We start from the raw sequence: 14,098 nt of genomic DNA on the forward strand, positions 1-14,098 counted from the left end.
GTATTTTGATGAATCTATGGCTAGTAAAATAGTTTATAAACCATAGAGAAGTTGGAATACAGTAGGCTTAACACCAATATAAATAAATAATGAGTTCATTACAGTACCTTGAAGTGGTCTTGTGTTTTCTTTCGCTAACGGAGCTCACGAGATTTTCTACTTTAAGTTTTGTGTTGTGAAGTTTTCAAGTTTTGGGTAAAGATTTGATGGATTATGGAACAAGGAGTGGCAAGAGCCTAAGATTGGGGATGCCCGTGGAACCCCCAATATAATCTAAGGTCACCTAAAATCCAAAGCTTGGGGATGCCCCGGAAGGCATCCCCTCTTTTCGTCTACTTCCATCGGTAACTTTACTTGGAGCTATATTTTTATTCACCACATGATATGTGTTTTTCTTGGAGCGTCTTGTATGATTTGAGTCTTTGCTTTTTAGTTTACCACAATCATCCTTGCTGTACACACCTTTTGAGAGAGCCATACATGATTTGGAATTTGTTAGAATACTCTATGTGCTTCACTTATATCTTTTAGAGCACGGCGGTGGATTTGTTTAATAGAAACTATTGATCTCTCATGCTTCACTTAGATTATTTTGAGGGTCTTAAATAGCATGGTAATTTGCTTAAATAATCCTAATGTGCTAGGTATTCAAGATTAGTAAAAACTTTCTTCTGAGTGTTTTGAATACTAAGAGAAGTTTGATGCTTGATGATTGTTTTGAGATATGGAGGTAATAATATCAAAGTCGTGCTAGTTCAGTAGTTGTGAATTTGAGAAATGCTTGTGTTGAAATTTGCAAGTCCCGTAGCATGCACATATGGTAAACATTATGTAACAAATTTGAAACATGAGGTCTTCTTTGATTGTCCTCCTTATGAGTGGCGGTCGGGGACGAGCGATGGTCTTTTCCTACCAATCTATCCCCCTAGGAGCATGCGCGTAGTGCTTGGTTTTTGATGACTTGTAGATTTTTGCAATAAGTATGTGAGTTCTTTATGACTAATGTTGAGTCCATGGATTATACACACTCTCACCCTTCCATCATTGCTAGCCTCTTTGGTACCGTGCATTGCCCTTTCTCACATTGAGAGTTGGTGCAAACTTCGCCGGTGCATCCAAACCCCGTGATATGATACGCTCTTTCACACATAAACCTCCTTATATCTTCCTCAAAACAGCCACTATACCTACCTATTATGGCATTTCCATAGCCATTCTGAGATATATTGCCATGCAACTTTCCACCATTCTGTTTATCATGACACATTCATCATTGTCATATTGCTTAGCATGATCATGTAGTTGACATAGTATTTGTGGCAAAGCCACCATTCATAATTCTTTCATACATGTCACTCTTGGTTCATTGCATATCCCGGTACACCGCCGGAGGCATTCATATAGAGTCATCTTTTGTTCTAGCATCGAGTTGTAATCATTGAGTTGTAAATAAATAGAAGTGTGATGATCCTCATTTTCTAGAGGATTGTCCCAAGTGAGGAATAAAAAAATATAAAAAAGAGAAAGGCCATAAAAAAGAGAAGGCCCAAAAAAATGAGAGAAAAAGAGAGAAGGGACAATGCTACTATCCTCTGCCACACTTGTGCTTCAAAGTAGCACCATAATCTTCATGATAGAGAGTCTCTTGTTTTGTCACTTTCATATACTAGTGGGAATTTTTCGTTATAGAACTTGGCTTGTATATTCCAATAATGGGCTTACTCAAGTGACCTAGGTCTTCGTGAGAAAGCAAGTTGGATGCACACCCACTTAGTTTCTTTTGTTGAGCTTTCATACATTTATAGCTCTAGTGCATCTGTTGCATGGCAATCCCTACTCCTTGCATTAACATCAATCGATGGGCATCTCCATAGCCCATTGATTAGCCTCATTGATGTGAGACTATCTCCTTTTTTGTATTCTCCACACAACCCCCATCATCATATTCTATTCCACCCATAGTGCTATGTCCATGGCTCGCGCTCATATATTGCGTGAAAGTATATAGGTTTGAGATTACTAAAGTATGAAACAATTGCTTGGCTTGTCATCGGGGTTGTGCATGATGAGAGCGTTCTTGTGTGAAGAAAATGGAGCATGACTAAACTATATGATTTTGTAGGGATGAACTTTCTTTGGCCATGCTATTTTGAGAAGACATAATTGCTTAGTTAGTATACTTGAAGTATTATTATTTTTATGTCAATATGAACTTTTATCTTGAATCTTTTGGATCTGAATATTCATACGACAATTAAGAAGAATTACATTGAAATTATGCCAAGTAGCACTTCACATCAAAAATTATCTTTTTTATCATTTACCTACTCGAGGACGGGCAGGAATTAAGCTTGGGGATGCTTGATACGTCTCCAACGTATCTATAATTTTTGATTGATCCATGCTATATTATCTACTGTTTTGGACATTATTGGCCTTTATTATCCACTTTTATATTATTTTTGGGACTAACATATTAACCGGAGGCCCAGCCCAGAATTTATTGTTTTTTGTCCTATTTTAGAGTTTCGCAGAAAAGGAATATCAAACGGAGTCCAAACGGAATGAAACCTTCGGGAACGTGATTTTCGGAACGAACATGATCCAGGAGAGTTGGACCCTACGTCAAGAAACAAAGGAGGAGGCCACGAGGTAGGGGGCGCGCCTACCCCCCCAGGCGCGCCCTCCACCCTTGTGGGCCCCCTATTGCTCCACCGATGTACTCCTTCCTCCTATATATACCTACGTACCCCAAACGATCAGAGAGGGATCCAAAAACCTAATTCCACCGCCGCAACCTTCTGTATCCACCAGATCCCATCTTGGGGCCTGTTCCGGAGCTCCGCCAGAGGGGGCATCCATCACGGAGGGCTTCTACATCAACACCATAGCCTCTCCGATGAAGTGTGAGTAGTTTACCTTAGACCTTCGGGTCCATAGTTATTAGCTAGATGGCTTCTTCTCCCTTTTTGGATCTCAATACAATGTTCTCCCCCTCTCTTGTCGAGATCTATTCGATGTAATCTTCTTTTTGCAGTGTGTTTGTTGAGACCGATGAATTATGTGTTTATGATCAAGATTATCTATGAACAATATTTGATTCTTCTCTGAATTCTTTTATTATGATTGGTTATCTTTGCAAGTCTCTTCGAATTATCAGTTTGGTTTGGCCTGCTAGATTGATCTTTCTTGCAATGGGAGAAGTGCTTAGCTTTGGGTTCAATCTTGTGGTGTCCTTTCCCGGTGACAGTAGGGGCAGCAAGACACGTATTGTATTGTTGCCATCGAGGATAACAAGATGGTGTTTTTTATCATATTGCATGAATTTATCCCTCTATATCATGTCATCTTGCTTAAGGAGTTACTCTGTTTTCATGAACCTAATACTCTAGATGCATGCTGGATAGCGGTCGATGAGTGCACTAATAGTAGTAGATGCAGGAAGGAGTCGGTCTACTTGTCTCGGACGTGATGCCTATATACATGATCATACCTAGATATTCTCATAACTATGCTCAATTCTGTCAATTGCTCAACAGTAATTCGTTCACCCACCGTAAAATACTTATACTATTGAGAGAAGCCAGTAGTGCAACCTATGGCCCCCGGGTCTATCTTCATCACATTAATCTTCCAATACTTAGTTATTTCCTTTCCTTTTACTTTGCATCTCTATCAGAAAAATACCAAAAATATTATCGTATCATATCTATCAGATCTCACTCTCGTAAGTGACCGTGAAGGGATTGACAACCCCTTACCGCGTTGGCTGTGAGGAGTTATTTGTTTTGTGCAGGTACGAGGGACTCGCGCATAGCCTCCTACTGCATTGATACCTTGGTTCTCAAAAACCGAGGGAAATATTTACACTACTTTGCTGCATCATTCTTTCCTCTTCAAGGAAATCCAACGCAGTGCTCAAGAGGTAGCACCAATCAAGTAGATATTCTTCATGAGGATAAGAATTGATAAGTTTGCCATCATCATTGACATTTAGGACATAAACGATATGATTATTCTTTGAGAGAACACGAAGCAATGCACGGGATTTATCTCCATGGAGCTGCATATGGGAAGATCCATATAAGCATTGTGCTGCCACCAAAATAATTCATAAACGTAATGAAGAAAACTAAAGATACAAGTCCAACCTGGACTAGATTAAGGTCACATGAATCAGACACTCTTAGTACTTTCTCTTCATCATCATCCATAAAGACACCAACTGATTCAACCCCATAAGATTGTGCTACTCTAGATACTTCTTCTGCTTCTGTTAATGCAACAGAGTGCTTGGAGTTAGGCCAAAGTATCATGCCAATAAATTTAGCTCCTGCCTCCATGGCGATTTTGTCAGATTTCGGGTTCCGGCAGACCCTTGAGGTTCGAACACTGGGGTGCGCACGGAGATTTCGCCTTCTGCCTACCTGCGCCCCTCCGCCTCGCTAAGATCTAAGCTATTGAAAGAACAGCACAAGAGACACGGGGTTTATACTGGTTTAGGCCACCGTTGTGGTGTAATACCCTACTCCAGTGTGTGGTGTGGTGGATTGCCTCTTGGGCTGATGATGATGAGCAATACAAGGAAGAACAGCCTCGCGAGGGTCTGTTCTTGGCTGGGGGGATGAACCGCTAGGAGGAGTTCAGTCACCCTTCTCTCTCTCTCTTCTCGATTCTCTCTCTGATTTCGATCCCTTTCTGATTCCGTTTTCCCTCTTTCTCCCCTGGGGGTGGCTAGTCCTATTTATAGGCAAAGGCCCTGGTCCTCTTCCCAAATATTGAGCGGGAAGGGAGCCAACAATTGGCCATTTTGAAGGGGAACATCTGGTACACTTATCCTGACTAAAGTTGGTCCTCGCCCGCCAAAGGCTCTGGTGGTGACGCTGGCTTGGGCTCCACAATGACTTCCTCCCTGCCGTTGGACTGGTCTTGGTCTCGTTGCACCGAAACAGGTGCCTTTGCTTGATGCTCTCGCCTGTGTTTGCTCCCTTTGCACCAAAGAGGAAAGGAGGACACTGCGCGGGCTGGCGCCGGCCTGGCACCCTTGGTCGTCATGGCTTGCGTCACGGGCACCTCGTGAGGTACCCCGCCTTGATCTCTCCGCCTCCTCATGAGCCAGCCTGACGAGGCCGTGCCTGAGGAAGCTCCGTGTCGTCCGCCCCGCGAGGCTTGGCCCCTCGCGAGGGTCTTGGGTCTATGTTGATGAAGATGGGTCGTGCTAGGCCCCCTTTGAGCCACACCGCAGGCCGCAGGCAGGCAAGTCTGGGGACCCCCGTTCCCAGAACGCCGACAGTAGCCCCCGGGCCCAAGGCACGCCCGGACTTGGCTGTGTAGGGAGGCAAAAGGGCAAGGGCGAAGCGCCGCGGGCCCTAACAGCCTGTGGCCTTGGGCGCCGCGTGGCGGTTGATTGGGCGTGGGCGGAACTGTTCCCCCACGCCCCCCTTATTTTGCGCCATGCTAGGCGGACTCGTAGTCATACACAGCCGCTCCCCTTTCTGTTGCTCGAGCGCCCTCTGTCCTTCCTCCGCTAGAACTCCAGCTTCTGTTTTCAACCCAATCTCGAACCTTCCCCCCCCTTCCCATCACCATGGCTCCAACGAAGAAGGGAAGAGGGAAGAAACCCATGCCTCCGCCTTGCTCGCCGCCGTTGGCGGCCCCCGCCGAGGGCTTGGGCAAGGTCAGCTCGGCTCTGGCCACTATCTTCAACGAATGCGGGAGGACGACGGCCTGGCCCGCGTCTCACTTCTCCATCGACAGGATAGTCACCGAGGTCCAGTATTTCGCCGACGCCCTTTGGGCGGGTCTGGTTCCCCCCTTTTCTGATTTCTTCAATGCCGTGCTTTCCCACTATCATATCCACATGATGCATCTGGGTCCTGAATCCATCACCCTTCTTTCGGTCTTCGCCTTTGTTTGCGAGGCAATGATGGGCATCCTTCCTTCGGTTGCCTTGCTGCGCCACTTCTTCTCTCTGCGTCTTGTCGACCCTATCCAATGCTGGGCGTGCGTGAGCTTCGTTGCCGCGTCTGAGACAGCGGCCTCAGGGATTGACTTCAGGCTCCCTCTGCCCGCGGCTGGGTTCCGCCAGCGGTGGCTGTATGTGGATGGAGGGGTGCCCAGCCCCCTGCTATCGGAGCCAACTTCGCCTGCTGTCCCCAATTCGGGCTGGGGCCAGGAGACGCTTCAGAGCCCCCGGCTCGTCTTCGTCTGGCACCGCTTCGCGTTCTTGAGGTCGCTTGGCGTGACAGCGCCCAAGGTGGTGAAGGAGTTCCTGCTTCGCCGCATTGCTCCTCTCCAACGCCACTCCCACTGGATGTGGGCCTTCAGTGGGCGTGATGATCGTATGAGGATCCAGGAAGTGGACCTGATGCCTGAAGTGCTGAGGACAGTGCTCTTGATCCTGACTGGGGACCCCAACCCTGGCAGCATCCAGCAGGGAGGGGCCTTGCTGTACCTCTGCCAGAACAGGGGCGATTTTTTTGAATCAGATGCCTATCTTTGATGAGTGGGGGCCGTGCCCCGCCGGCCTCCGGGGGTCTCGCGAGAACCCAGTGACGGTGACTGCCCTTCCAGTCGGCCAAGGCGACTCTTCCTCAAGTGGCGGAGCAGGGAGGCATGAGGCGCCAGAGGCCGAGGGGGCTCCCGGCGGGGTGACAACGTCGGGCGATGCTCATCAGGGAGCAGCTCTTGGGGCCCGTGCCGCTGAGGCTGAGGGTGGCAAGCAGCTGCCCTCAGCGCCTGCGACTGAGGCCCCTGAGACTCCAGCCGCTTCTCTTGGCGAGGCGATTGGCAGCGCGCATCAGGCAGGCACCCCTGACGCGGATCGCCTGGACGCTCCGTCTTCGTCGCAGGTTGATCCCTGCGCTCAACTCTTGGGCCGCTTCCGCGTGGACTTTGAGGCCCTCCGGAGGAGAAGGGAGGCCCTGGATGACAATTACCCTTGTCGCCTGCTGAAGCGTAGGAAGTACTTCGCCACTGATGAGCAAGCCTTCTCCTTTCCCAGCTCCCGATCCTTCTGTTGCTTTTACTGATCCTTTCTCCGCAGGCCCCTTCCAGCCGAGCTCGCGGAGATGGCTGAGGTGCCGTCCCCCTTGGCTTCGCCCCCACCACCATCCTCAAGCGCTCCGAGCAGCAGAGCCCTTGTGGTGAGGGCGATCGGAGAGGCGAACCATCCCGAGGCACATCGTGGCCCTGCGCACCTCGCGATCCTCCTTCGCGGGCCTTCTCATGGCATAGCCAGCCTGCCGTGGGCTTCTCACCTGGTCGTGGACTGCGATTGGCTGAGGCGCTCCCTGCGCTCTTCATCTGGGGACGAGCTGGCTCCAGGCTGGGCTTCTGGCGTGGCGTGCCCGGCCATCGCGAGGGTGCCCGCCCCCAGCCCCCTGCCCGGAGGGGGAGTGCTGATTCGTGGCCCCCAGTGCTTGCTTGGGGCAGATGATGGTGTGGAAGACGTGCTCGAGCGCGCCCGGGAGCGTCGCGCTCTTTGCCAAGGATTCCTTCGAAGGGCGGCTGACGCGGTGAGCCTGCTTGGTGAGGAGCTTGCTGATGAAGACGCGCGCCTTGAGGCCGGGGGCCCGCGCCTGGCTGCAGAGAGGCGCGAGCTGGAGGGCGCCATCGCCCTTGCGCGCTGTCAGCGTGATCTTGACGACGCAGAGCCAAGGCATTGCTGGTGGCCTCTCGGGAGGCCCGATCTTGGGCCACTGAGGAGGCCCGGGATGCTGACCGGCGGCGAGAGGCGGCGGAGGAGCGGGCTCGGGAGCTCCTGGCCTGGTGCCACTCACTGGAGGAGCAAGTGGAGCTGCGCGAGGCAGCCCTCGCATCGATAAAGGTGGCCTCCGGCGACCCAGCAGAGCTCCAGAAGCATGAGGAGGCGCTGACGCTGGAAGCCGCGGAACGTGCCCGCGAGTACGAGCGTCTGGAGACGTGGGAGCGCTTGGTGACGCAGGCGAAGGATGATGTCGCTGCACGGGAAGCCCGTGTCCTGGAGGAGGTCGGACGTCGGGTGGCGATGGCGCGCTTGAACCTCGAGCACGAGTTCAAGGAGAGGCTGGGGTTGATCCGGGCCGAGGCTGAAGGTAGGACTGCTGCCTTGAGGGCCAAGCTGGAGGAAGCGACGCGGCGGGCCGATGCTTTTCGGGGCGCCCTTGAGGTAGCGCAAGGGGAGTCAACCACCTCCCAGGCCGAGGTGCTCCTTCTTCGCCAGCGGGTGGAGGAGGCTGAGGTCGTCACGCGCCAGAATGCGGACGAGATACGTCAGCGGCGGATCCTGGAGCATGAGCACGGCCCCATGCTCACCATGCTCCGGGAGAGAGCCAACACAACCTTAGGCAACATCTGTGAGGCGGTTGTTGGCGAGCCGCACGCAGTCAACTACGCCAGCAACCTTCAGTTCTTCACCGACGTGGTGATGCAGCTGGAGGCGCGGTCGGTCAGGGCCGACAGGTTGGTGGAGGAGAGGAGCCGCGCCCTGCTCGGGCGTGCCTTTTCTCGCGTCTTCAGCCATCTCCAGAACATGGATCCCCACTTCGATTTCGCCGCCGCCATCGCCCCAGTCCCCCAGGCCGTCCGAGACGACCTGGCGCACTGGGTGGAAGACAATGTGGATGCTCTTGTCAGGGCCTTCGCTTCAGACAACAATGGCGTGATCGTGGCTGACGACGAGGGCGGTGTAGTGAACGGCCCTGACGCCACTGGCGGCGACGCAGACAGCGATGGCGAATTCAGCGACGCCAGCAACGGTTCGGGTGGTGCTCCTGAGGACGCATTGGGGGATTTATCCGACTGATCATGCATCATTCCTATTTCCTTACCCTGCATGAATAGAACTCAGGTTTTGGCCTGATGGCTGTGAGAGAATTTTGGAGGGGGAGCCCCTCATGTAAAACTTGTGTTCATCGTATTAGTAGACGTTACATTGCCCATGCGCCCGCGCCAAGTGGTTCGCTTAAGCGACATGCTGGTTGGCTAGTTTACCTTTGTCCCGTGCGGGTCCTGAGGTAGCCTGTGGGTGGCTGTGGTGTCCCGAGTGTTCCCTGATCGAATCCGTAGGATCTGCAGTAAAAAACCTCCTAAGAGGACGCGGCGACGGCAGTCTGGGCTGCGCGCAAGCTAGGCCTGACCCGGCTCGTGAGGGGCTCACGAGGGGAGGCAGCTGAGGCGAAGTGGTAATCAAAATGCGAGAAATTGCTCGAACGAAACTAAGCACCCCTTCTCCGAACACACGCAAATCTCAAATTCGAATCCAACTTAAATCCAGTGGGGGAAAGTGACAACCAAAGGGAAAAGCAACGAAAGCAGACAAAAGGCCACATCCGGCACCTAATCTAGTCTTGGACGTCTTCTCACCAGCGCGGAGCTAAGTGCTGCCACTGGGCGTGGGAGGGAGCCCCAGGGCCTGAGGCCGGCACCCCTGAGACTCCGGGGCATGTACAGCCCCACTCATTATTACGTGAGAGTGTCACGGGGCGGCGAGCTTCACAGGCACTGGGCCTTCTTCACAGGTACTCGCCTTGCTTCATATCGCCAGACGAGGGACCCGCCTTGCGCCACACCCTAGTGCCATCAATGACGACTGGAAACCAGGACGCTGCCGATGGGGTAGAGCGGTCGCCAGCGGTTCCCCCGACGACCACGGGTCCTCCGCCAGGGATAGGCCCTGAGGCACCTCCCCAGCAGAGGGCCTACCTCCTGAGAACACCTTGCTCCGAACGCCGCGGTGGTGATGTCGGATCTCGGCCCCTCTCCTGCAGCCCCTTGCGCCCTCCTCTCGAGGGGTAGGAGACTGTGGGACCGGGCAGCTGCTCGCTGTGGCGACCTGCACCTCCTACGATCCATGATTAGCGTATGCCTGCTCCTGAGGAATTAGCGGAACCCGATAATCGTTGCCTCCAGCGTGGCCAGTAGGACCGTCCCGGGGCTCCTGGAAGGGCTCAGCTTCTGGCGCCTCGTCCCCCCAGCTTGGGTTGAGGAGCGAGCCCTGTTTGCCCTCGTGAGGGTGTCCTTGGTCCATCATGAGGGGCACGTATTCTTCTGGCGCCGTTATCCCGAAGGCCATGCCATAGTGCTCCGCGTGCCACGCAGCTCTGCTTGACGCGCCCACTGTGGGGTGGTAGCACGGCTGTCCACTGGGGCCGTGGGTCGCATCGAGTCCTTCTTCTTCGCGGACCGGGAGCGGGGGCAGCGGTGCCGCCGGTCCGGTGCCGACAGCTTCGTTGGCGTTGGAGTAGCCTTGGAGCCCACGGGCGCGCGCGGAGGCCGCGGGCGCGCGCGGAGGCCGCCGGCACGCGCGGAGCCCCCGCCCGGGCCGCCCTGGGCTTGAGATGGGAGCCGGGTGCAGAAGGGGTGAGCCCCCGAGGCGGCGAAGCCCAGGAGCTCTGCCACCCGCTCCAGCAGCACGTCACGACCGCCCTCCAGCAGCCTGCACTGCAGCAGCTCTCGGGCCACCGTGAGCGCAGCCCTCGAGTTCGCCTGCTCCCAGCGGGTGTACGGTGTCGTAGTCGCGGCATGATTGGAGGCCCTTGCTGCCGACCGCGCCTGCCACTGTGTGAGAGCTGTCGAAGCCTGTCCGCATCGTCCGCGGCCCGCAGCGCCCTGCGAACCGCGAGCTGCCTAGGCGAGTGGCTCTGCGCGGGCGGGCCACGCCACATATGGATCTGGGTTGCCCGCCTAGTCGCCGGACATGGTGATGATGACGCGATGAGACATGAAGCGGTAGAAGGTGGATTCCGGCGCACCCCTACCTGGCGCGCCAAATGTCGGATTTCGGGTTCCGGCAGACCCTTGAAGTTCGAACATTGGGGTGCGTGTGGAGATTTCGCCTTCTGCCTACCTACGCCCCTCCACCTCGCTAAGATCTAAGCTATTGAAAGAACAGCACAAGAGACACATGGTTTATACTGGTTCGGGCCACCGTTGTGGTGTAATGCCCTACTCCAGTGTGTGGTGTGGTGGATTGCCTCTTGGGCTGATGATGATGAGCAATACAAGGAAGAACAGCCTCACGAGGGTCTGTTCTTGGCTGGGGGATGAACTGCTAGGAGGAGTTCAGTCACCCTTCTCTCTATCTCTTCTCGATTCTCTCTCTGATTTCGATCCCTTTCTGATTCCTTTTTCCCTCTCTCTCCCCTGGGGGTGGCTAGTCCTATTTATAGGCAAAGGCCCTGGTCCTCTTCCCAAATATTGAGTGGGAAGGGCGCCAACAATTGGCCATTTTGAAGGGGAACATCTGGTACACTTATCCTGACTAAAGTTGGTCCTCGCCTGCCAAAGGCTCTGGTGGTGGCGCTGGCTTGGGCTCCACAATGACTTCATCCCTGCCGTTGGACTGGTCTTGGTCTCGTTGCACCGAAACGGGTGCCTTTGCTTGATGCTCTCGCCTGCGCTCGCTCCCTTTGCACAAAAGAGGAAAGGAGGACACTGCGCGGGCTGGCGCCCGGCTGGCACCCTTGGTCGTCATGGCTTGCGTCACGGGTACCTCGTGAGGTACCCCGCCTTGATCTCTCCGCCTCCTTGCGAGCCAGCCTGACGAGGCCGTGCCTGAGGAAGCTCCGTGTCGTCGGCCCCGTGAGGCTTGGCCCCTCGCGAGGGTCTTGGGTCTGTGTTGATGAATATGGGCCATGCTGGGCCCCCTTTGAGCCACGCCGCAGGCCGCCGGTAGGCAAGTCTGGGGACCCCCGTTCCCAGAACGCCGACAGATTTCTGCATCTTTAGCTGATGTGATGCCACACATTTTGACTACAGGCTAGATAATATTAGCATCTTCATGACGTCGTAGTGAAGATATAATGGTGTTGGCTCCATGATCACTCTTCATCCCCAAGCATGACACTTTACCAAGAGGAAATCTTGTGTGTGCTAAGAAACCAAGTGTAATGAATACTAGCATAAATAGTTCCAATGAAAGTAATATGTCCAGATGATATAAGAATGCCATTTTGATGTTTCAGCTACTAGAACAATAAATCTATATGGGAAAAATGAAAAATAGACTGGTACTCGAGATTTTTTTTAAGATCACATGGTACACACTAATTTAAATCTGGAATACCTTTCAACTCTACACCACTGCTTACCTTAGATATCATGCACACACAATATTATCTCTAGGCTTGTAAGTTTCACAGATATAGTCTACATTTCCATTTTGTTTTTGATTTTTGAATCAGTGAGTCGTTGTGTTTTCAAGTGCCAGATATGGTCTACGTCTTTTGTTTTTTGCATAATACGAAATTAGGGAAACCTATCGCTTCTAGCAATTCTAACATGCATAAATGATAATCAGGATTGATTGAGCAAAACAATGCTTACTATTATTATGCAGTATAGACATTTGTTGAGGCTGTCTTGCTGAAATTGATGACACCATTACAGTGGAAACTGAAGATGGCATGTGGCAACAAAATATGTAAAATAAAACTTCATAAATTTCTACAATGTATGAGATCTCAAAACTAAACAACAAGATGTAATAACCCCTTCCACCCGTGTTTCAATTAAGTGATGAACTCGAATATGCTAAAGTACAGACTATGGCACTACACAACTCAGACATGTTTTGTGAACCTATTATGGAAGAAAGCTGGTTAAGGTTGTAGAAGACTATAGGATGCACTACAAAAAATACACTTCCGTGATGATACGTGTTTGTCATAGTAGGTCACGTTTTTTGTCATGCATGTACATCCATGACAAATTTATGACAGAATCAAGATAGTCATACCTGTGCTGTTGTAGAAGTGTTCCATGACATTACCAAAATTATCATCATGGAAGTGTCCACTTCCATGACGATAAATCGCGCGTCACAGAAGTGCTTTCGTCAAGGGTGACCGACACGTGTCATCCACCGTAAGGGAACGCCGTTAAGCTATCGGGTCGGATTTTGGATCCGATAACCCATTAACAGCCTCGACCAATGGGGATTTTCCACATGTAAAATGATCATTGGCTGGAGAAGACACGTGTCAGGTCCGCATTGGCACAGGTGTCACTCATCCAATGGGCGAGACGCGCCTATGATATGTTGACACGTGGACCGGCCCATCAAGTTTAAATGGGTCGTCCCAATTGAAGGCCCACAAGATTTTGCGGACCCTCATGTGCCGGCCCAGCTAAAGGCCCATGAGATTTTGCGGACCATAATGGGCTGGCCCAGCTAAAGGCCCACAAGATTTTGCGGGCCATAATGGGACGGCCCAGGTAAAGGCCCACAAGATTCTTGCGGATCATAATGGGCCGGCCCAGCTAAAGGCCCACGAGATTTCGCCGACATTAATGGGCCGACCCAGCTGTAGGCCCACAAGATTTTGAGGACCCTAGTAGGCCGGCCCATTAAATTGCTGCCATGTTTTGGGCCAAATGCCGACCCATATTTAATCCGGTCATTTAGTGGCCTGCCACGCTCTGGGCCTAATAGTGGCCCATATGAGATCCGGCCCGTTAAAAGCCTACCACGTTCTGGGCCAAATTACGGCCCAGATCAGGTCCGGCCCTTTAAGAGGCTTTGGGATCAATTATGGCCCATATCAGATTCGGCCCGTCAACTGGACACTATGCTTTTGGGCCCACTTGCTAAAGGCCCACTTAGTAATTCGACCTTATATTAGTTTTGGCCTATTAAGGGCTCGTTTAACATTTCGGCCCGATATTAATTTCGGCCTGTTAAAAGCCCGTCATATAGTTGGGCCTAACTACGGCCCGGTTCGCATCCGGCCTGCTCGCAGCCGATATCTGATTGGGCCAAACAAGGACCGAGACAATTTTGGCCTGTTAAAAGCCCGTGATATGATTCGCACAATCATGGGTCGGGTTTAATTTCGGGCTGCTGCCGGCCCATGAGCTGTTCGGCATGTTTCAGGCCCAACCTACATCGTGATTGCATGAAGGCCCAATTATGTACAGTAATTGTACGATTTGGCCGGTTTACTGCGAAGACAGGATATATATACAGTAAAATAACTGCAGCATCATGAATAAGAAAAAACCTAGACTATACAATAAAGAAATTACGGCATATTACATCCAATGGGCATCAAAGTTCGCCACTATGACAATAAAGCACAAGCAGACATCAGATTACATACAATGGGCATCAAAGATC

General features: G+C 52.0%; 1 pseudogene; it reads right to left on the reverse strand.

The window, feature by feature from the left end:
• LOC125518461 overlaps window positions 1–11,932 on the reverse strand; it is a 90,276-nt pseudogene extending 78,344 nt beyond the window's left edge.
• Between the last annotated feature and the right edge of the window lie 2,166 nt (window positions 11,933–14,098).

The sequence above is a fragment of the Triticum urartu genome, chromosome 7, assembly GCF_003073215.2.
Source record: "Triticum urartu cultivar G1812 chromosome 7, Tu2.1, whole genome shotgun sequence".
Lineage (NCBI taxonomy): Eukaryota > Viridiplantae > Streptophyta > Magnoliopsida > Poales > Poaceae > Triticum > Triticum urartu.